Raw genomic sequence first — 22,860 nt, 5'->3', positions numbered from 1 at the left:
GACGCCGCAGATGACTTCGGTGGCTTCTGACTTGTACGGTGGTAGACGGATTCTCTGTGTTCTTCCGTCGAGGAAGGAGATGATCCATTCCAGTGCCTTCTCCTGGATTCCGACGTTGCTGAGGCGCTGCACTAGGGTGCGGTGGCAGACAGTGTTGAATGCCGCGGAGAGGTCTAGGAGGATGAGGGCCGCTGTTTCTCCGTTGTCCATCAGGGCTCGGATGTCATCGGTGGCAGCGATGAGGGCGGTCTCGGTGCTGTGGTTGGCTCGGAAGCCAGACTGTGAGTGGTCGAGGGATCCATTCGTCTCGAGGAAGGCGGCCAGCTGTTTGTTGACGGTCTTCTCGATGACTTTGGCTGGAAACGGGAGGAGCGAGATGGGGCGGTAATTCTTGAGTTTCGTGGGGTCTGCTGTAGGTTTCTTGAGTAGGGCGCTGAGTTCGGCGTGCTTCCAGCTCTCCGGGAAGGTGGCGGTGTCGAAGGAGGTGTTGATGATGTCCCGCAGGTGGGGTGCGATGACAGCGGCGGCCTTGTTGAAGACGTGGTGAGGGCAGGGGTCGGTTGGAGATCCGGAGTGGATGGAGTTCATCATGCGGACAGTGTCTTCGGTGCTGATCGGAGTCCAGGCGTGGAGGGTGGTGGTGGGGGGCGGTGGTTCGGTCGTGGCGTGCGTCAGTTGAGTGCTGAAGCTGTTGTGTATGTCCGCGATCTTGTTGTGGAAGTAGGAGGCGAGGGAGTTGCAGAGGTCTTGCGACGGGGTGATGTCGCTGTTTCCGGCGTTGGGGTTGGAGAGCTCTTTCACGATGTTGAAGAGTTCCTTGCAGTTGTGTGCGTTGTTGTCCAGCCGGTCCTTGAATGCAGTTTTCTTGGTGGCGCGGATCAGTTGGTGGTGCTTCCGGGTGGCAAGCTTGAGGGTGGTCACGTTGTCCGGTGTTGGTTCCCTTCTCCAGGCTTTCTTGAGGGCTCGGCAGTTCTTCTTGGAGCTCTTGAGTTCGTCGGTGAGCCATGGAGCCTTCTTGCTGCCGGGTCTGCTTAGCGGGGTCCTCAGTGGGGCGAGTTCGTCCACGCAGTTGCTGAACCACTTCATGAGGTTGTCGGCGGCCTGGCTGGGGTTCGCTGAGCTGGCGGGAGGGTGCTGGCTCAGGGAAGCGGCGAGCTGGTCGGCTGTGATCTTGTTCCAGCTTCTTCGAGCAACGTGTTGCTGGTGGTGGTGGATCGTCGTTCTGTAGTATCGGGTTCCCAAGGCCTACATGCTCCGAAGATAACCCACTTACATTCAAGAACTGTTGGCACGGAAACTGTAAAATTCAAAGAACAAGTTTATTAAGACCCCATGGGGTGGTGGTACATTCCTACAGCACCCTTCGGTAATGCAAGAAGTATCACACCGAACATCGGTGTGACCCGTTCTTTTATAAATTTTGCAGGTAGTAAAAAGATAGGCGGCACAAAGTTACAGAGCGTTATGTACATATAAGGTCATCTTTTGGAACACAGCCAGCTCATTGGAGGGTTACAACCCCGCTGGTCAGTTTGGCGGCACATTCCTGAGGGGTTACTGGTCAGTGGGGACTGCGCATGTACGGGCCTGACCAGTACTAAAAATAGCCTGTTGCTGGGCAAACTCAAGTGGTCAGTGGCACGGACAACGGAATAAAGGGCACGCTAGCCACGAGGCTGCTTATGATCTAAGATGGCCGCCGTAACATACAAAATGGCGTTTCCAGGTATAGCCAATTTAAGCGGGAAAACGTGTAGCACAGCTAAGCGCTAACTCGGCCATTGTCAAATTACGACAGACGACCCTTTTAGCGTTTAGCTGAAGCTACCTCATAGTGGACATAGTCAGGGTGTTCATCTTCTATATCAATTAGCATTATTTGGGCTACTTCTTTATGAAGCATCATTTTGTCATGAGCAAGAGCTCGTCTTGATGGTATACAGGCTGATAAGCACATAGAACATAAAGCTGGGCCACATTGAATACATAAGCATACAGAGAACAGTATCCCTACAATGATACATAGAATCGTTAACAGTTTCCAACCCCAAGCAGTAAGCATTGACCAAAACCACCCTGAAAGAGTCCACGTTCCATTGTCCGGGTGTATTTCAGCAGCTATCTTATGCAATTTAGAGATAGCATCATAAACAGATGGTGAATTGTCAGGTACGTAAACACAGCAGCTACTTCTGATAATTCTACATGCCCCCCCCACGGTCAGCTAGAACTACATCTAACACCATTCTATTTTAGAGTGTAACAATTCTAGAAATCTGGAGTTCTTCCGTAATGTTCCCAAGTGCAATGGCAGTGTCATTAGCTACAGCTTCAACAACACGGGTCAATCGTCGTCTTTTCCGACTATTCAGTGCGGCCCCCACAAAGGAAAACAGTCCCAAATTAAAGTCCACATATTGCTGTAAGGCAGTATCGGTTTGGTCGATGTCGTTCAGAACAACAGTCCGTTTGACACGATTCAAAACAAAGTCGTGGTACAAAATATAATCATTATGGTACATTGGTGGGGCGATGAATACAGGGGGTAGCACAAAAGATACATAACAAGTGCCTAACCATCCCAACGGAAGCTGATGATAACCTTTCGTTCCACAAATGAAATAAGTATTGCGAGATGCTACAAATGAGATGCCATTCGGACTATCAAAGGTAAGTGTGGTGTTGCATTCACTTTTCCCCACCGGAATTGACCCTTTATTGCGTATACACAAATCAGCTTTAGTAGCAATGACATTGATAACATGTGAGCTGGATACATTGATATTCTGTTGATTGCTGTACACACGCGGGGCAGACACATTATCGGGGCGGTACTCCTCCCATTCAAATCGAGTACCCTCAGCCCGTGGAAACCCATCCCTGTCGTGATAACAAATTTTATTCAAATGGAAAAGCACCCCCCCTTTTGTTGGCCATCTCAGAGTGAAGAGGAGAGTGTACCAGGCATTACAGGATCCATTATGTGAAAACGGGAGAGGAATGAGTGGAGTGCCCCCTTTCTTCTAGTGCCCAGGCAACATCCCACACACCCAGCAATTGGACGTATTTGTCATGTTATGCGTATGATGCAGTATCTGAATAAAGCTATTGTTCAAATAAGTCTGTCGGTGCCGTTCTTCATGATACGGCAATGTAAAGTGAAAATGTTCAGAGGGAGCTGGGGTAGTCGGCAGTAAATGTTCACGTACAGGCACCACAAGTTCAACTACCCAGGCCATCACAGCTATTACCACAATTGTCAAAACGAAAAGGATGGCACCAAGTATTCTTTTATCTCTTGATGCAGAAGAAGCCATTGTTCAAGAAGTTCTTAATGTCTCAAATAGTTCAAATTGTTCACAAAGTCTCAAATATACATATGTATATACCTAAAAAAGAAAAATACGGTGCTGAGCTCCGAGGTAGCCGTTGTTTTCTTCTCCGGGGTCAAGACGGGTGTCGCTACTCTTGGCAGAACTGATCCCCCCCCTTGAGATTCCCGGTTTCCGTTTCACAAACCCCAGAGCGGTAACCAACCAGTCTCGAAAAACCAAAATTTTTCTTCTTTATCGTGGCCGCAGATTATAGCGATCTCGTCCAGAAACAGTGTGGTCCGGGAAGGCTCCTTCAACTTTGGCCAATGTCACAGCTGGGCTCTTTTCTTTCTCAAAAATTTCCTTGTAGTCTGTTAGCACAGCAGGATTCACCAGATCAGGAGAGACACAACGGCAGTGAGTTGAGTGCACCCACCGCTTCCTATTGGTCACTCGTACAGCTGTCCGGGTCGCCAGAAGGGCCTGCTCAGGGCCCCGCCACCTCGGTTCCAAGCTGCTCGCCCTCTCAAACGATCTGATCATAACATGATCACCAGGGCGAAGATCATGGCCCTCTCCAGTAGAGTTGTCAGGGAGCGCTTCTCGAACCTGTTGATGAATAGAAAGCAAATCATTTGTTAATCGTGCCAAATAATCGTTCATTATTATACAAGGCACATCATGTATTAATCGCGGCTTGGGCACCCCCCAAATATTCATAGGCCTTCCAAACACCACCTCATACGGTATGAGGCCAGTTCGCGAGTGGGGCACTGATCTGGGAGAGAGTAATGCTAGCGGCAAAGCATCCGGCCACTTCAACGATGTGGATGCCACAATCTTAGCCAGTTTAAGTTTCAACGTGGCATTGTACCGCTCAACAAGACCCGTCGACTGAGGGTGGAACACAGCGTGAAACTTCTGCTGAATCCCTAGCCCCTTCAGCACATACTCCACAATTTTCCCAACAAAATGAGGCCCATTATCGCTCCACAAAAATTTGCAAACTCCGAATCGAGGGAAAAACTCCTTAAGCAACACCTTAGCTGTTGTCAGAGCTGTATTGTCTTTCGTGGGGAAAGCCTCTACCCATTTGCTGAAAGCACATACCACCACTAAGACATACTTCAGATTGTTGCAACGCTCAAGCTGGATATAATCCATTTGGAGTACCTCGAATGGTGCAGAAGGTGGAACGAACCCTCCTTTCGGAGTATGGGTCCCCTTTGCAGGATTGTGCTGCAAACAAACCAGGCAGGTCTGCACTACTCTCTTGGCGGTATTAGCAATCTCGGGATGTTCCCAAACTCGTGTTAACAGTCGAGTGATTGCAAGAGCTCCCACATGCGCCAACCCATGTGTCATCTGGACCATCGCTTGCAAGTAAGCCGCAGGCAACTTCCATTTCTCCATGTCCTTGCTTCTCCAACACCCTTCATCATCTAGCACCCCATCTGCTGCCCATGCCGCAAGTTCTGATTCAGTAGCTGATTTCTGAATATCTAAGATCTCTGCTCTAGCATCGCTCCATCGCTCAGCCTGTGATTGCGTCACGTACATGGGGGAGTCAGTTCGGGACATAGCCGTTTGTCTCGCTATGCTGTCCGCAAAGGCATTTCCCTGACCCACTTTATCAGTGATCTTTTTATGGGCACTACATTTTATTATCGCTACTTTCTTTGGACAAAGCAACGCGTTTAGGAGATCACGCACAAGTTCTCCGTGCATAATGTGTACTCCATGTGAAGTCAAAAACCCCCGTTCTCTCCAGAGTAGCCCGAAGTCATGTGCTACTCCGAAGGCGTACCGGCTGTCTGTGTATATGTTCACACATAAGCCAGCACTCAATTCGCAGGCTCTTGTCAAGGCTATCAGCTCCGCTGCTTGAGCCGATTTCTGTGGTATTCTAGCTGTTTCCACCACTGTCTTAAGTGTCGTGATCGCATAGGCTGCGGAAGTCGTGCCATCTGGCAGCCTCAAACATGATCCATCAACCCACAGTTCCCCATCCACATCTGGATGTGGCATATCCTGTAAGTCGACACGACCCTTTGTCTGTTCCTCGGTCAGAAAAACACAGTCGTGTTGTTTGTCTTCCTGACCCTCCTCGACCGGATAGGGCAATAAAGTGGCAGGGTTAAGGGTAGCGCATCTTTTCAGTGTGATATGTGGCGCCAAAAGTGTAAGCTCATATCCTGTTAACCGTGCACTCGTAAGGTATTGAGTCTTTGTTTGATTTAGCAGGGCATCTACTGCGTGGGGAACTAGCACCAACAATTTGTGCGATAACACTATTCCCTCACTCTGCCTTATGGCTACTGCTGTTGCTGCCACTGCTCGAAAACACCCAGGCAACCCTCGTGCCACAGGATCAAGAATGGCAGAGAAATACGCGCATGGCCTCTGCTTATCCCCATGTGCTTGGACTAACACTGACAACGCGCACCCATCTTTCTCGTGCACGTACAATGTGAAAATCTTCGTGTAATCTGGTGTACCTAATACGGGGGCAGAGCAGAGGGCCTGTCTCAATTGTTCAAAAGCATTTTGACATTCATCTGTCCATTCAAGGGGCATTGGTGTAGCTTTGGATAGTAACGCTAGCAAGGGTTTTATAATGTGCGAAAACCCCATGATCCACTGCCTACAAAAGGACGTTAACCCTATGAAGGTGCGTACATCTCTCTGTGTGCGGGGGACTGGTGTATCTAAAATTGCCTGAATTCGATCTGATGTTAATGCACGCCCCTCCTTAGACAAAAGATGACCGAGGTAGGTCACCTTGGGTCTACAGTATTGAAGCTTTTTCTTAGAAACCTTGTGATTATTCTGTGCCAGAAAAGAAAGCAACGCAATCGTACTCTCCTCACATTGTGCATAAGAGTCTGCAACAAGCAGAAGGTCATCCACGTATTGGATAAGGACAACCCCGGACTGTAACTCAAAGGAATCAAGCTGTCTTTTCAGAGCCTGGCTGTAGATACTAGGGTTCTCAGTGTAACCTTGAGGAACACGACAAAATCTATACGATTTATTATTTAACGTGAAACCAAACAAATATCTGCTATCAGGATGGACAGGGATGGAAAAGAATGCATTTTTCAAGTCAATTACACTAAAGGTCGTGGCCGTTGGTGGCACCAATGTAAGCAAGGTCGTAATGTCGGACACCACCGGGTATTGGGAAATGACAATTTTGTTAATCTCTCTCAAGTCAATAATAAACCGATAGACTTTGTCGTCAGTATCTCTCTTAAGAATCGGAAGAATAGGGCTGTTACAAACATTATAAGGAACCTCCTCCACCACTCCTGCAGTTATCAAATCTTGAACAATATGTGTCAGGGCAATTTCACCTTCCCTCGAAATCTTATACTGTGGTACCCGTGGCAGAGAGGCCCCCTCCTTAACAGTAATATGAATAGGTGGAATACGCATCTCTCCGACATCCGTGTCTGAGGTCGCCCATAACGTGTGCGGGAGAGAGGCCAAAGCTGGGATGTCTAGTATAGTGCAAAACCTGTCTGAGTCACGATAATTGTCATTCAGGATAACCCGCACTCCCTCAGGAGCGCACCGTATCGTTGCTCGAAAATATTTAAGCAAATCAATGCCCAGGATATTATCTGGTGTATGGGGCGATAACAAAAATTGACCAAAACTAAAAAATTTGTTAAGACAAAGTGCAAGGGGCTTTGACAATGGGCTAGGGGAGGGTGTGCCATCGAACCCTACACATGTTATCATTTCGCCAGACAGGGGAGCCCTCGGAACCAAGTTTTTTGACAAAGCGCTACGAGTAGCTCCTGTGTCGACTAGAAATTGATCAGTAGAACCCAAAATGCCCGCTGTTACATATGGACCCTTCTGATCTACCGGCAATTCAATTGATTCCGCACCCCATCCTACGCAGTCCTATGCATGCACATAATCCTGGTGCTCCACATTCTCACCCTCCGATATTTGTAATTGGTTTCGTCTGTCAAAAGTATTTTGTTCATCCTGGCCACGGCCCCTCTCCTCAGCCCTTCCACGATCACCTCCACCACCTCTTGCTCCCGTATAACTTCCTCTCGACCTACCACCTCCACGACCACGCTGACTACGTTGTTCACGAAGTACCGGACAATCGTCAGCCCAATGCCCAAACTCTTTACAACATTGATCCTCCGCTATATCCGTACGACCATACGACGTAGTGCCTCCACCTCGTCTACCTCTATCATACCCTCTACCCTGTGTTCCACGAACCTGTGCCAACATCACCTTCGTTTTCAATTCTTTCGCTTTTTTATCAATACTTTCTTTAGCCTCCAACTCCTGCCGCTCATAATACTGAGCCATAGTTAACAAAGACGCAGGGGTCGCCGTGGCCCAGGAACTCTCACTCGATTTCAATCGCTTTGCAATCTCCGGTAGGAGATTAGCTACATACTTATCAACAAACAAATGCCGACCCGTATCCTCCGTTAAAGATTGACCACTGTAATCATGAAACGCCTCTTCGAAGCGTGTAAAGAAATCTGAAACCGTTTCATCTGGCTTTTGCTTGCACGAAGCTAACATAGTCCAATCGATCTTTTTAGAAGGTACGAGCGTTTTTAATTTATTCAAAATAGCCGCCGGGAGGTCCAAAATCAACTGGCAAGGCTTACATGCCGGTTCCCTGTCTAAATCAGCTGCAGTTATTTCTTTCCAAGTTCCCCCAAGTATCGTTTCATCATTATTTTTACGAATCTGTCTCCACATATCAGGCGGAAGAATTAACCCAAAAAACAGATCTATGTCAACAAGAGTCATCACACAAGACGAAATAGCCCCTTCCACCCCTTCAAAGAATGCCGCTGGATTTTTACGAAGATCAGGCAAAGAATTTTTCAACGCCATAACATCTGCTCTGTTCCAAGGCGTTTACACCCAGTTATATACAAAATATCCCTTTGCATCCTTTGACAATTTATCATCATCTGTACCTTCCCCTTTAGGTGGAACATACAAGGGTGCGGCTTCACGCATAGGCATAACATGCAATGCAGAACTCTTATCTGAACCCCGGAGAGAACACTCCTTAGACTGCCCATTAGACTCCGGCCCGGACTCCTTATTCTTTTTCCGCTCGTCCCGCAATCTGGTAGTCTCATCTCGCAGCTGGATCAGTTGCTTGTAAAGGGCATCAACATCTGCAAGATCAAATAAACCTTTATCCAGATTCTCACGGTGAACTGACACAGCTTTAGATTCTAACGTATCTGAAAGTTGACGATATGCGGTAACAACTTCATCTGCCAAATTAGCCAGAAAATACAGTAATTCTTGATTTGTCCAATTACCCCTTTCCGTAACAACTTCAGACTGAGAAACAAAATTCGTATTCACTTTACGAGCCCAACTACGTAAATGTGCGGATCTCTCCGCAGAAAACCTGAGACCAGATACACCCTTCTTTCCCGGCTTATCCTGTCCATCATCCTCCGAATCTGCAGCTGGAGCCGTAGGCGAAACGTACGGAGGCGGTGACCGATCTAGCAATGAAAAATCATCAATTTCATTATTAAGGACAGGATAAAGCGGGCGGCAAATAGGGAATTGACCAGTCGTTTGCAATTTACGTTCCCGTTCCTCCCTCTCTTTCTTCTCCTGAGCCTCCTTTTCCTCAAGCTGTAAAGCCTTATCACGAGCAGCCTTGCGCTGCTCTTTGTCCGCCAAGGCAACTTCACGTTTCATTCACTCGCGCACCGCTTTCTCCCACATTCGTACACAATCAAACATATTTTGTCTAGACCTTTGTTGAAACAAACATTGCTCCACAAACTGTACTTTACGCAAATCGAACGACCCATGTAGAGGCCATTGCAATTCAGGATCCGATTTAGTATACTTATTCCATAATTTACTGTACATTATAGGGGGAAGGCCAAATTTGATATACATTTCACGATTTGGTGTACCTTCTGGGGGAGCCGGCTGTGCTTCCGCTAACCTAATTGTGGTACCATTTCCAAGACAGCACATCCCTCGGAGTGTGCTTAAAACAGGCATGTTCAAAAAGTATCACGAAAGCGCGATACCGTATAAAATGGCACTTACAGTACTTCACACAAACGTGCCGCTCAAAGGAAAAAAACAAAATTTAGAGAAACATCTCTACATGCCTGCCTATGTGAAGTGCACTACACATATAATTCAAAGTTCACAAATTCACAAATGTTAGCTAACTCAAATCAAAGTCATAGGTCATAGAACTTCGGCAAGCGTCCGAGGACTACCTTACCGATCACAAATCATAGAACTTCAGTAAGCGTCCGCAGACTACCTTACCGATCACAAATCTTACCCAAAGTAAGCATGGGCGAATTTTGCGGATTTGCGAATTCGCAATCCGCAAAATCCGCGAATTCCCGCGAATTTGCGGATTTTTTTTTTTGTGTTCGCCCGTGTTTCTGCCAGTTCGCGAGGGTTTTTACAATTTTGCAATTTGCGAACTTACCTGTCGGGTCGCAAGTTTTGCGAACTTGTTGTTTCTACGTGTCCAGCCTGTTTGGGACACTCTTCTTCATCACTGCCACTCTCTGTCACCACTGCCACTCTCTGACTACTCATGCCACCCTCTGGCCCACCCATGCCACCCTCTGTTTCATCACCACACCCTCTGGTTGTCCAGTGTACATTATTTTCGGCAAAGCAAAGCACACCTTCCCTGCCTCAAGTGACCTGAATTAATTTGGGGCTGATTAATGTGTCACAGAATATTTTTTTAGCTGGCACCTGCTTCCTTAGTGCGCCCTGATTAGTGATCTTTTGCACTTGCTAAGTGCTTTCATTGTTGCAAAATTAGTTACAACACCTGCCCTGCCCCAACTGACAATAATGAATTAGGGGCTGATTAATGGATTTTAACTTCCAGCCTGGCTCCTGCTTGTCTCCCTTAGCTGTAATTCAGGACCTTTGTGGCATATGTGTAACTATTCTGAGGTTCAGAGCAGGGTCACATAATAGTTGCAACTGGCAACTGAACTCTGGAGGGGCCCCTCAGGAAGCACTACAGGAAATGGCTACTAATGATGAGCCTGAACTTTTGAACCTGGTAAGTAGTTTCAGTTTTGCTAAGATCGTATTTCTGCAATTTAGCACTTATTCGCGGGGCGCGAAGTTGTACTGGGAAGCCGCGAACTCACGCGAACAGTGCGAGCAGTGCGAGCAAAATCCGCTGCTCGCGGATTTGCGGATTTTGCGGGAGATTCGCGAATCTCGCGGATTGCGAATTTCCCGAAAATCCGCAAAATCCACGAGCGAAACGGATTTTCCGCCCATGCTTAACCCAAAGTCTCAAAGGTCCAGTTTCCAACTGCCAAGGTCTTTTAATCGAATCAGCCAAACGGCACTTTATCCAGCAACGCAGACGATCAAGATCTCAGTCGGAGACCGGCGCCACCTGGAAGGTCAGATCAGAAGGAAAGGAAGAAACACCGCGGGTGCCAAGACTCGGGTCACTCGGTGGCAGCGTATGTGTCCATGGCGAGTTTCCAAACCTTCGTCACGACCTCTCCTTCGGGCATCCGAGTCGCCGATGAGTCCCTTCGTGGTCGCCAATTTGTAGTATCGGGTTCCCAAGGCCTACATGCTCCGAAGATAACCCACTTACATTCAAGAACTGTTGGCACGGAAACTGTAAAATTCAAAGAACAAGTTTATTAAGACCCCATGGGGTGGTGGTACATTCCTACAGCACCCTTCGGTAATGCAAGAAGTATCACACCGAACATCGGTGTGACCCGTTCTTTTATACAGTTTGCAGGTAATAAAAAGATAGGCGGCACAAAGTTACAGAGCGTTATGTACATATAAGGTCATCTTTTGGAACACAGCCAGCTCATTAGAGGGTTACAACCCCGCTGGTCAGTTTGGCGGCACATTCCTGAGGGGTTACTGGTCAGTGGGGACTGCGCATGTATGGGCCTGACCAGTACTAAAAATAGCCTGTTGCTGGGCAAACTCAAGTGGTCAGTGGCACAGACAACGGACTAAAGGGCACGCTATCCACGAGGCCGCTTATGATCTAAGATGGCCGCCGTAACATACAAAATGGCGTTTCCAGGTATAGCCAATTTAAGCGGGAAAACGTGTAGCACAGCTAAGCGCTAACTCGGCCATTGTCAAATTACGACAGTTCTTTTGAAGGTGAAGTGGAAGCAGCTGTGGTCTGTCCAGTGGAGTCCGGTGGCGTGGCTGAAGGCGATGTCTTTGCTGGATGAGAAGACGGCGTCGAGTGTGTGTTCGGCAAGGTGGGTGGGGGTGGACACCAGCTGTTTAGTGAGTGAATGACTGTCTCAATAGTGTCTTTATGAGTAACTATATATGTTTTAAACTAGTGTATGTTAGTATTGGTGTATATAAGTGAGTATATGTGAGAGTGGGAGATTCGAAGAGTTTCTGTACAAATAAGTAGGTGTTTTTTATAAGTGATTGTTTAAGAGAGTAAGTATGTGTAAGTTTATGTAGAAGTAAGTGTGGTAGTGTCTGTATAACTGTATATGCAAGCAAATGGATGTTTGATACTTTGTTTGCATGTGTGAGTAATTCAATGGATGAGTGGCGGTGTGTAAAAGGATGTATAGGTGTATTTGTAGCAGGCTGCAAAGTTAATCTTTGTCTAGTAAACCGCTTTAACATATTACTTTGCTGGAGTGCTGCATATATATTTATAATCTGGCAACTAGCACAAACCAAAATTTTACTGCCAACTGGAAAAAATATAGCCCAATTATGAGTGATCTAATCCAATCTGGCAACACTGATGCCACAGCCACTCCCTCACGGCTGGTATACACCCACACCACACCCATCCAGCACAGGTATCACAGGACACGTGACCCTACTAATAAAAAAGACCAGGTGCACGTGCTTTATGCCATGGTAGAGTTGGTCGTACTGCGGCTGGCACAGTTACACCGCCACGGTGATGGCCCATAGCGGTGGGCCGGACACCTCATGTTTTGTGTGCTCTTCTGCACCACAGTGTAGGCCTGAGCCCAACAGAGAGGGCCTACCTCCACGTGCATGGCCTCACTTACCGCTGAGTTAGTAGCACTGCAAGCACACACCGGGTGTACAACCTGCGATGATGATATGTTCATTAGTATGTTCTCTGCCATGGCGATGTCAGGACTCAGTACCAAAAGTGAGACATGTTGGCTTGCAGAGCGGAGCTGCTTGATGTGGAGGGTAACCTGTCCGCAAAAAGATGAGCAGTCAGGCCTGGGTGCACAGCGTTAGGCAGATACCTCTGAGCGGCGGGACTGGATGGGGTACAGCAGCCTGCATGCAGAAAGACTGCACAGCGATTTAGGCATATGCAGTCGTATATACTCTGCTATTACTAATTCTGTACTATCTTTAGGATATGGGCGCTTGAGACTTCTACAAGGTCCCGGCACATGGTTGGAGAGAGAGTGGTGGTGTAAAGGTGAGATGTGAGGGTTTTGTCCACAGTGTGGGCACTCAGTGTCCCTCTTCATCTCTTCCTTTCTCTCCCTCACACTCTTTCTCTCTCCCTCTCTCTCCCTCTTACACTGTTTTAAGCATGGGCGGATTTTGCGGATCCACAATCCGCGGATTTTGCGGATTTGCGGATCGTGGATCTGCAAAATCCGCGGATTTTGCGGGTTTGCAGATCCGCGGATTTGGGGCGGGGCTTCCATGCGAATGCACATGCTTCTTGTGTGTATAAAAGGTCAGAGAAAGATCAGTTCAGCAGATGAAGAGAAATAAGCTCCTGGTCACAGAAACAGCACGGGTATTGTGCTCGTGAAAGTCAAGGATGCAAAGGCCTCTATCCAGCATCACAGCTGATTTTCCACGGTAGAGTTGGGAAGAAGGCACACCTGTCCAGCCTCGACAACGCTCACGATTGTTTTTGGGCTAATGAATGAGTCACTGAATTTGAGCATCAACTAGTTCGAGCGACCATGTGTGTGTTACTATGCAATCGCCCCGAAGGGCGCAGGGGTCCCTTGAGTGAGCTGTCCATCATAGTGGGTGAATGGCGGGAAGACGGTGCAAACCGCGAGTGTGTGGGCGGGGCCAAACAGGCAGGGCTACCATGCGAGTTCACACATGCTTCTTGTGTGAATAAAAGGTCAGAGAAAGATCAGTTCAGCAGATTAAGAGAAATAAGCTCCTGGTCACAGAAACAGCACGGGTATTGCGCTCGTGAAAGTCACGGATGCAAAAGCCTCTATCCAGCATCACAGCTGATTTTCCACGGTAGATTTGTGAAGAAGGCACACCTGCCTCGACGACGCTCACAATTGTTTTTGGGCTGATGAATGAGTCACAGGAAGGGCATGTTGTAAATATTTTAGGATGGCGCCGGCAAGCTGCCAGCGCCATCCTAAAATACTTACTAAATTAGCTTCAACAGGAAGCTCTAATAGATAAAATCGAGCACCTGCTCGATTTTATCTATTAGAGCTTCCTGTTGAAGCTAACTTAGTAACTATTTTAGGATGGCGCTGGCAGCTTGCCGGCGCCATCGTAAAATAGTTACAACAGGTTCAACTTTTGCCCCCGGAATAATCCGCCGCTCGCGGATTTGCGAATTCTCTGTAAATTCGCGGGAGTTCGCGGATCGCGAATTTACCGAAAATTCGCAAAATCCGCGAGCGGAACGGATTTTCCGCTCATACTTACACTGTTTGTCTCTTTCTCTCTTCCTCTCTCTCTCTCTCTCTCACTCTTCCTCAGTTTCTTTGTTCCTCTTTCTCACACTCTTTCCCTCTTTCTCTCTCTTCCTCTCTTTCACTGTTTCTCTCTCGTTGTCTGTCTCAATCTTCCTTTCTGTTTTCCTCCCACTTTCTATCTTTTTCTCTCTCTCTTCCTCTCACTCTCACTGTTTCTCTCTTTCTCTCTGTCTTCTGCTCACTCTTTCTTCCTCTCTCTCCCTTCCTCTCTCCTTTGAAGGACGCATGACGCACAATCTTATCTTGCTTTTTATCTAATCGGCTGAGATTCACAAATCAACCCCCCCAACACCAGAGCTGAACATGCGTACAATCTGGGATGATGCGTGGCCATCCCCAACGTGTCAAAAAGCTGCTTCAGCACGTGATGGACCCTCTTACAGACACAACTGTGGCGGAAGGTGAGCAGAGACACTTCTTTCCGCAGCAGCAGTCATTCACCTCTGGGGAGTGGGAGTGGATAGTGTGCACTTTTCTTGCTTCTTTCTACACCTCTATTGCTTCTTTCAGCAATTCTCTTGTCTGTTTCTGCACCGTTCTGGCCTCTTTTCGCACTTCTCTTGCCTCTTTCTGCAACCATGTTGCTTCATTCTGCAATTTCCATGCTTCTTTCTGCACCTGTCTTGCTTCTTTCTGCACCCCTGTTGTCTCTTTCTGTACCTCTTTTTTCTGTTTCTGTAACTCTCTTGCCTCTTTCTGCAGTTCTCTTGACTCCTACCGCACCTCTGAAGCTTCTTTCTGCATTTCTCTTTCCTCTTTCTGTACCGTTGATGCTTTCTACAACACTGTTTCTTGTTTCAGCAATTCTCTTGCCTATTTCTGCCCATCTCTTGCCTATTTCTACACCCCTCTTGCTTCTTTCTGCACCCATCTTACCCCTTTGTGCAACTCTCTTGCCTCTTTCTATACCTCTCTTTGCTCTTTCTGCACCACTCTTGCCTCTTTTTGTACCTAGGTTGCTTCTTTCAGCAATTGTCCCACCTCTTTTGCAATTCTCTTCCTTTTTCTACACCCCTCCTCCCTCTTTCTGTACCTCTCTTCCCTCTATGCACACCTCCCCTACCCCTTTCTGCACCCCTCTTTGCACTGCTGTTGGTTCTTTCTGCATTGCTCTTGCTTCTTTCTGTACCTCACTTGCCTCCTTCTGTACTTCTCTTGCTTCTTTTTAAACCTCGGTTGCTTCTTTCAGCAATTCTCTTACCTCTATCTGTGCTTCTATTGCTTGTTTCTCTCTTACGTCTTTCTGTACCTCTGTTGCCTCTTTCTGCACTTCACTTGCTTCTTTCTGTAACTCTCTTGCCTCTTTCTGCGCCTTTCTTGCTTCTTTTTGCACCCCTCCATCCTCTTTCTGCACCTCATTCCTTCTTTGTGCAACTCTTTTGCCTCTTACTACACCTCTCTTCCCTCTTTCTGGACCACTCTTGCCTCTTTCTGTACCACTGTTGCTTCTTTCTGTACTTCTATTGCCTCTTTCTACACCTCTCATGCTTCTTTCTGTACCTCACTTGCCTCATTCCGCACATCTGTTGCTTTTTTTTGTACTTCTATTGCCTCTTTCTGCACCTCTCATGCTTCTTTCTGCACCTCACTTGCCTCATTCAGCACCTCTCTTGTTTGTTTCAGCAGATCTCTTGCCTCTTTCTGCCCCGCTCTTTTCTCTTTGTGCACATGGCTTGCCTCTTTCTGCACCCCTGTTCCATATTTAGCACCTTTTCTGCCTGTTTCTGCACCTCTCAGACCTCTTTCTGTACCTCTGTTGCCTCTTTGTGCACTTCTCTTGCTCTTTCTTAACCCTTTGTGCCTCTTTCAGCACCTCTGTTGGTTCATTCTGCACTGCTCTTGCTTCTTTCTGCACCTCACTTGCTTTTTTCTGCACTTCTCTTGCTTCTTTCTTCACCTCTGTTGTTTCTTTCAGCAATTTTCTTCCCTCTTTTGTAAGTCTCTTCCATCACAAGCACACCTACTGCCTCTTTCTGTACCTCTCTTGCCTCTTTGTGCACCTCTCCTACCTTTTTCTGCACCCCTCTTACTTTCCTCTTTTTGTTCCTCTGGTGATTCTTTCTGCACTGCTCTTGCTTCTTTTTGCACCTCACTTGCCTCTTTCTGCACTTGTGCTTATTTCTACACCTCTGTTGCTTCTTTCAGCAACTCTCTTTCTTGACTTCTCGTTCTCTTTCTGCATCCCTCCTGCCTCTTTCTGTACCTCTCTTGCCTCTTTGGCCACCTTTCCTACCTCTTTCAATACCCCGCTTGCCTCTTTTTTCACCTCTGTTGTTTTGTTCAGCACTGCTCTTGCTTCTTTCTGCACCTCACTTGCAGTTTTCTACACTTCTCTTGCTTCTTACTACACCTCTGCTGCTTCTTTCAGCAACTCTCTTGCCTCTTTCTGCCTTCTTTTCCTTCTTTCTGCACCCTTCCTGCCTCATTCTGTAACCCTCTTGCCTCTTTTTCGACCGTTTTGGTTATTTCTGCACTGCTCTTGCTTCCTTCTGCACCTCACTTGCCTCTTTCTGCACTTCTCATGCTTCTCTCTACACCTCTGTTGCTTCTTTCAGCAATTCTCTTGTCTCTTTCTTCACTTCTCTTGCTTGTTTCTGCACCTCTCTTATGTCTCTCTGCACCTCTGTTGCCTCTTCCTGCACTTCACTTGCTTTTTTTCTGCACCTCTCTTGCCTCTTTCAGCACCTGTTACTTCTTTCTGCACTTCTCTTGCACACACAGGGCTACATTTAAGCTGTAGAAAACAACAAAGTATCCCTGGGTCTGGAAATACAGGGCAATCTCCCAGCATAGTTGGCAAAATGAAAGTAATAATATGACAAAATGAAAATCCTTTTAAAAGGACGGAATCCCATCACTCAACAAGGTTACATGCTTCTAACCCTCTGTTGTATGGGCTTTTTGATAAAAAACTAATTGTATGCTGTTCTCACTTTTTTCTTGTTTTAAGGTGTCATCAATACACCATAATTTACCAAGAAACCTAGACATCAGGTCGGTAGGTTGTAATCAGTTCAAACTAGTGTTCACGTTTTTTTCACAGACACAGTAGCATTATACTACAGGTCCTGAGGAAGGCCAAGATTACACATAATCGCATTGGCTGAAACATGTAGACCTTGTTATTCAATCCATGCAGTTATACATTCCAACTGCATTGGTACTGTTTTTAGATTTGATGACCAATAGACAACAAATAAAGTTTTTTCTCTATTGACAACCAATTTTAATCATCACTTCACTTTTTATACAATCTGCTCTGCGCCCCTGCACTCACTCAAAATTTTTCACATCTGTTGGATTTTTGCCATTCCTAGTGATATTTGCCTGATTTGAAAACATCCCTGAGCTCCTCCCTCTTAAAGAGGGGTTTGTAGCCCTTGGTTGCAGTGGGTTGCAACCAAGAGTAGATCCCAGATGAGAACAAATGTCACCTTAGTAAGTGGTGGGATTCTGTCCTTTTAAAAGGATTTTCATTTCTTCACAATATTAGTTTCATTTTGCTAACTATGCTGGGGGATTACCCCTTTATTTCTAGACCCAGGGATATTTTGTTGTTTTCTACAGTGTATTTGGGGAATATATCCATGCTCTGGTCTTAAAACGTTCCCTTAGACCCTCAATCTATTGGTTTGTTGTATACTACATTTAACCTGACCTCAAGCTCAGCAGTGTACATATGGAGGTGCAGAAATGGGCTGCTGGCCTCTAAACTGCCATGCCCGAATATATGCTAGGGACTTAGAGGTAGTTTTCATCCCCCTGCCCTATTCTGTCCTAGGGCCTTACAGGGAAGGTCATGCCAACTATAGGGGTACCACAACCCATAGTATACCCTACTGTATGTAGGTGCTTTCACTGTATTCTAAGTGTCTTTCAGCATAGCAGTCGCTCCTGGTCTGATTAGTCAGAGTCAGTTACCACCAGTACCATTCAACAAAAAGTTGGGGGCACAGGATGTTTTGCAACAAGGCCTCTTTCTGCATCTCTGTTGGTTCTTTCTGCATGTCTCTTGTTTCTTTCTGCACCTAGCTTCATTTTTCTGTATGTCTACTGCCTTTTTCTGCATTTCCCCTTGCTTCTTTGTGCGCTTTTCTTCTTTTTTCTGCATATGTCCTACCTCTGTAAGCATAGTTAGAATTTATCATTTAAAAAACCTATGAAATTCACTGAAAAAACCATAGGTTTCAGGCACGTTGTAGTTAGAAAAAAGCATTAAAAAAATATTGATATATGTTTTATTCTTTAGGCAAGATGGCCACAGTTGGAATGTACCGCTCAGTTGCAATTCTTCCTTCTCCCTCCCTGACCTAGGATGTTCTAGATAGGATGCTGTGGATCCCCGGGGGCTCGGAATCCTTGATAGTCACGAGGTAGAGAGACTCCAGAGCAGGGCACTGGCTGGCATCTACAACAGCAGTACTGTTCTCCGCCATCAAGGTTGGGTTGGGGAAAATTGCTTTTTTCCTTTCACGAACAAGAACAGTAACAGCAGTAACAGCAATGCCCCCACGCACCCCCAGGCAAGCGAAGGAGCAGAAGGAGCAGAATGTGTTGGGGATCAGCATCGAGAAACCGCTGAAGAAAGATCTCCCAGCCCGGGTACAGCTCAGTGCTCTGCAGCTACAGTACGGAAGGGCCCAAATGCAACAGCTAAGAAGAATACGGATCTGCTCGGAAAAGCCGGCAAAGCTCCTAATACGGATGGAGCGCGGAACACTTCAGCACAGAAACCCTCCAAAGAAGGTGGCAAAACCAAAGACACAGTATTGAGACAGCCTACAGTTGCGGAGGCCTTCAGTTCCAGAGCTCTGGAACACCCAGACGCCGACATGCAGGGAATTGAAGGCAGGGGCGTCCTCGAGGACGCTGGTAGAGAGGTTGCCAGGCAATGTTCAGCTTCAGCAGTTCGGACTCCTCCGGCTGGTCGGACGAGCAGCACAGCAGACGCAGCAGGTAACGGAAAGGGCGAGGGAGCTCCTGGAACTGCTCTTGGATAGGAATGAAACTCCTGTCACAATATCTACATGCAACAAGGATATGATGAGCACGCTGCTCGTGGTGGAAGCTGGTCTCAATACCCCGCATCAAACTGTGAGTACATGGGGCGCGACCTTAGCTTGGCAAGGCTTGAAGATAGTTTAAAGCCTAGGCAGCAGCAAGGAGCATCAGAGAGAGGGGGGGCTCACCTGAGGGAGACTGTTTCTTCTCCCTCAACGAGGACTAAGTGTCTCTCCTGTCAAGCGAAATGAGTGAAGTGAGCTCAGGGGATGATTCGGACACAGGAACCAGTGCCACTGTGGGGAGCAATACGCAGAAGAAGCGAAGGTCCAAGATTAGAGTCAGAGGACCTGGGACCCCTCAGAGGTAAATAAAAAATTACCTTGGGATTACTCTGCTACCTCACAATTGTATCAGGAGGGCACAATTCCACCAAGCCTAGAAGGTGAGGCCACCCCTCCCTCACCTCAGCCTGCCTCACTAGAACTCCTGTTTACCACCCTAAAACAGATGCAGGGAGAAGAAAGGGTGGAGAGCCCCAGGGCTAGACAGGCGACAAAAAAAGTCCAAAACACGCTTAGGAAAGTCAACAAACTGTATGAAGGAATGGCGGAGAGAGTGACGCAGGTAGAGGAAAGAACAGGAAGGTTGGAAGATGACATCGGCAGCCTGCAGACTTTCAAATAGGCACAGGAAAAGATGGCAGAAGACGTACAGTGGAAGCTGGAGGACTTTGAAAACCGCCAGGGGCGGTACAATATTAGACTACTGGGTGTGGCCGCGGGGGTTCGAGGGGCAGGATGCCCGGCTGTTTGTCGTTAACTTGCTGAAGGGTGCCTTCCCGCGAATCACCAACCTGGCAGTGGGAGAACGAGGTGCAAAGAGCACCCAAGTTCCCATTCACACTCAAGAAAGGGCGGGGAGGAGTAAAAGAGGGTATGCCTAGAGCAATGCTGGTATATGTCGGCAATTACTTGCTCAGACAGGAAATTATGGATAAGGCAAGGCCAGAGTCTAAGCGCTCATTTAATGGTAGTACCTTCTTTGCCAGACCCGACTTCTGCCACACAACCGTTGAAAGAATGTGGCTGCTTAGGCAGTTAATCACCCCGTTCCAGACCCTAGGTTTAGAGGCTTTTCTACTATACCCCGCTAGGCTTAAGGTGATCACAAAGGGGCAAGTGAAAATGTTCTTTTCTGAGATTAAGGCACAATAGTAGATGGAGGAGCTAAAGGGGCAGAAGGGTGGCTACGGATGGCTAAATGAAGAAAATAGAAGCAGAGGTCAGTGGAACTAGGGACACTTAGGGCACTTAGGAGTTTCTTCTCTTTTCTTTTCCCTTTTCAACAGCTCTAGAGCGCAGGCTGACTGTGGTGGTTGGATATAGGGATCAGTAGGCATACACAACACAGCAGGGATGATCGGTCACACAGGAAGGGAGAGGGATGCGATAGGTGGACTTCAAAGCGATCACACATAGGTCATGTCTGACCTATTTGACTTTCAGTGGGTAGGGGGGCTGGGAGGGGCAAGAAGGGTGGAGGGTTGGAGGAAGGGGGGGTCAAGGGGGATAATGCAAGATGCACATACACAAGGTATGCACAGCACAGCACAAATGTATATTTTTGTAAGATTTAGGTGAGAAAGTCAGCACAGCAATTTGACATATTCTGATGAGCATCCGAATTGCATCAATAAACGTGTGTGGCCTCAACGAGAGTAATAAAAAACAGCGGGTGGCAACGCTCCTCAGATCAATGTATTTACATCTAGCATGTCTACAAGAGATGCACATTGGGGGGGCAAAAGGCTATCTGCTAGAGCAGCTGGGCTTTTCAGTAATGGCGTGTACAAAACAGGGGACCAAAGCACAGGGGTCGCTGTTCTGGCAAGAAGGGGGGACACTTTAATTAAGAGGAGGAAGGAGGACCAATGGGGAAGATGGGTATTACTCGAGTGTATTACTAAGGGCGAGACTTTTACTCTAGAATCAATCTACGGGTCTACGGAAGACGACCCCGATATCTTCGAGTTCATGGACTCAGAGCTACCCATATGGCCGGAACCAATTATTTGTTGTGGGGACCTCAATATTAATGGGCTGAACGGTTTAGGTATACAAATCTGGGAGGCATATACTGTCCGTAAGAAGAAGACTTGTTGAGCAATAGTTGATCTGGCACACCACAAATCTTTGTCGGATCTCTGGGCCGTGTTCAACCCAGTTGGCACCGGTAGCACATTTTATTCAGCACCACATAGGACCTCTGTAAGATTGGATTATTTTTTGGTATCAAACTCACTAGTTCCAAGGACTCAGATAGAAAAACAACCATGAGTAGTATCCGACCGTAACCCTTTAATACTTACGCTTAAAACGGGAGGTTTATTAATAAGGAGAACAACTGGACCTTTGAGAGGGCATTATTAAAGGATGAGGAGTATGTTAATCATAATAAGGGGTGGATCAGCATGTACTGGGAAATCAATAGAGGCAGCGCCTCTCCAGGCGTCGTCTGGGATACTTTCAATGCAGGGGTACGAGGTGAGACATTGAACTACACACTACATAAGAAAAAACAGGAGATGGAAATGGAAGACAGAATCACAAGAAGGCTGGCAGAGGCAGAGGAGGTCCTGAATTTAGCTATAGAGATGAAGGCGCCCCTGAAGGATATCCTCCTTAGGATTACGGTAGGCAAAGCAGAGGCAAGCGAGAGTATTGCAAGTAAAGCAGCAGCTAGTTCTTTGGTTAAGAAGGAGAGGTGCTATGAGCTTAGTGAGAGAGTAGGACATATCCTAGCAAAACGCACAAGACAGGAAACTGCGGCAGGGAAGATAAAGGAGATCGTAGATGGTAAAGGAGATATAAATTCAGAATCTGGGGCAATACGGGAGGTCTTTAGACTTTTTTTATAGGGCTTTGTATAGTCAACCCCAGATAGGCGTTGTTGTATCCATTCAGGAATACCTGGAAGATATTCCGCACCTGGTTCTTTCAGAGGAAGAGAAGGCAGTTTTGGATCTCCCTATAACCACAGAGGACACAGCTACCGTATTAATAAATCTCCCCGCGGGCAAGGCGGCAGGCCTGGATCAGATACCGTCTGAATTTTATAAAGTGTTTCATGACATGCTAAGTAAGGACATATTGGTTACCTTGGTACAGGCGCAACAGGGAATGTCTTTTCCAAACTCCTGGGGGGGCAGACATAGTAGTTATCTTAAAAAAGGGCAAACCATCATCAGAACCTGGATATTATAGACCAATAACACTCATGAACGCTGATGCCAAGATTTAATCAAAAAAATTGGCTATGAGGCTAGGCAGGGTGATAGAGAGCTTAGGTAGTCCTACACAGCATGGCTTCATACCATGGAAGGGGACTACACAACACATAAGGCAAATGTTTACATTATTCAATGCAGCGGAGGTCTCAGAAGATCCTATTGTGGCCTTGCTACTTGACGCAGAAAAGGCATTCAACAGGGTCTCCTGGGTATACCTCTGGAAGGTTATGAGATAGTGCCGTATAGGCGAAGGTTATATAGGGGCTATACAGGCTCTATATAGGGATCCGTCATCCCGACTTAGAATCAACAAAGAACATACTGACCCACTGCAGATTGAGCGAGGGACAAGGCAAGAGTGCCCATCCTCGCCTCTCTTATTCGCTCTATATTTGGATCCATTTCTACGCAGGTTGGAATATAACAACAGGATCCCCCCTGTTGTCATGCACGGGCAGGAGTTTAAGACCTTCGCTTACGCGTACGATGTCGCAATTGCTACATCAGCACCAGA

This window comes from Lissotriton vulgaris, chromosome 4_1, assembly GCF_964263255.1.
Source record: "Lissotriton vulgaris chromosome 4_1, aLisVul1.2, whole genome shotgun sequence".
In the NCBI taxonomy this organism is placed as follows: Eukaryota; Metazoa; Chordata; class Amphibia; order Caudata; family Salamandridae; genus Lissotriton; species Lissotriton vulgaris.
This window is presented reverse-complemented; position numbering follows the sequence as displayed.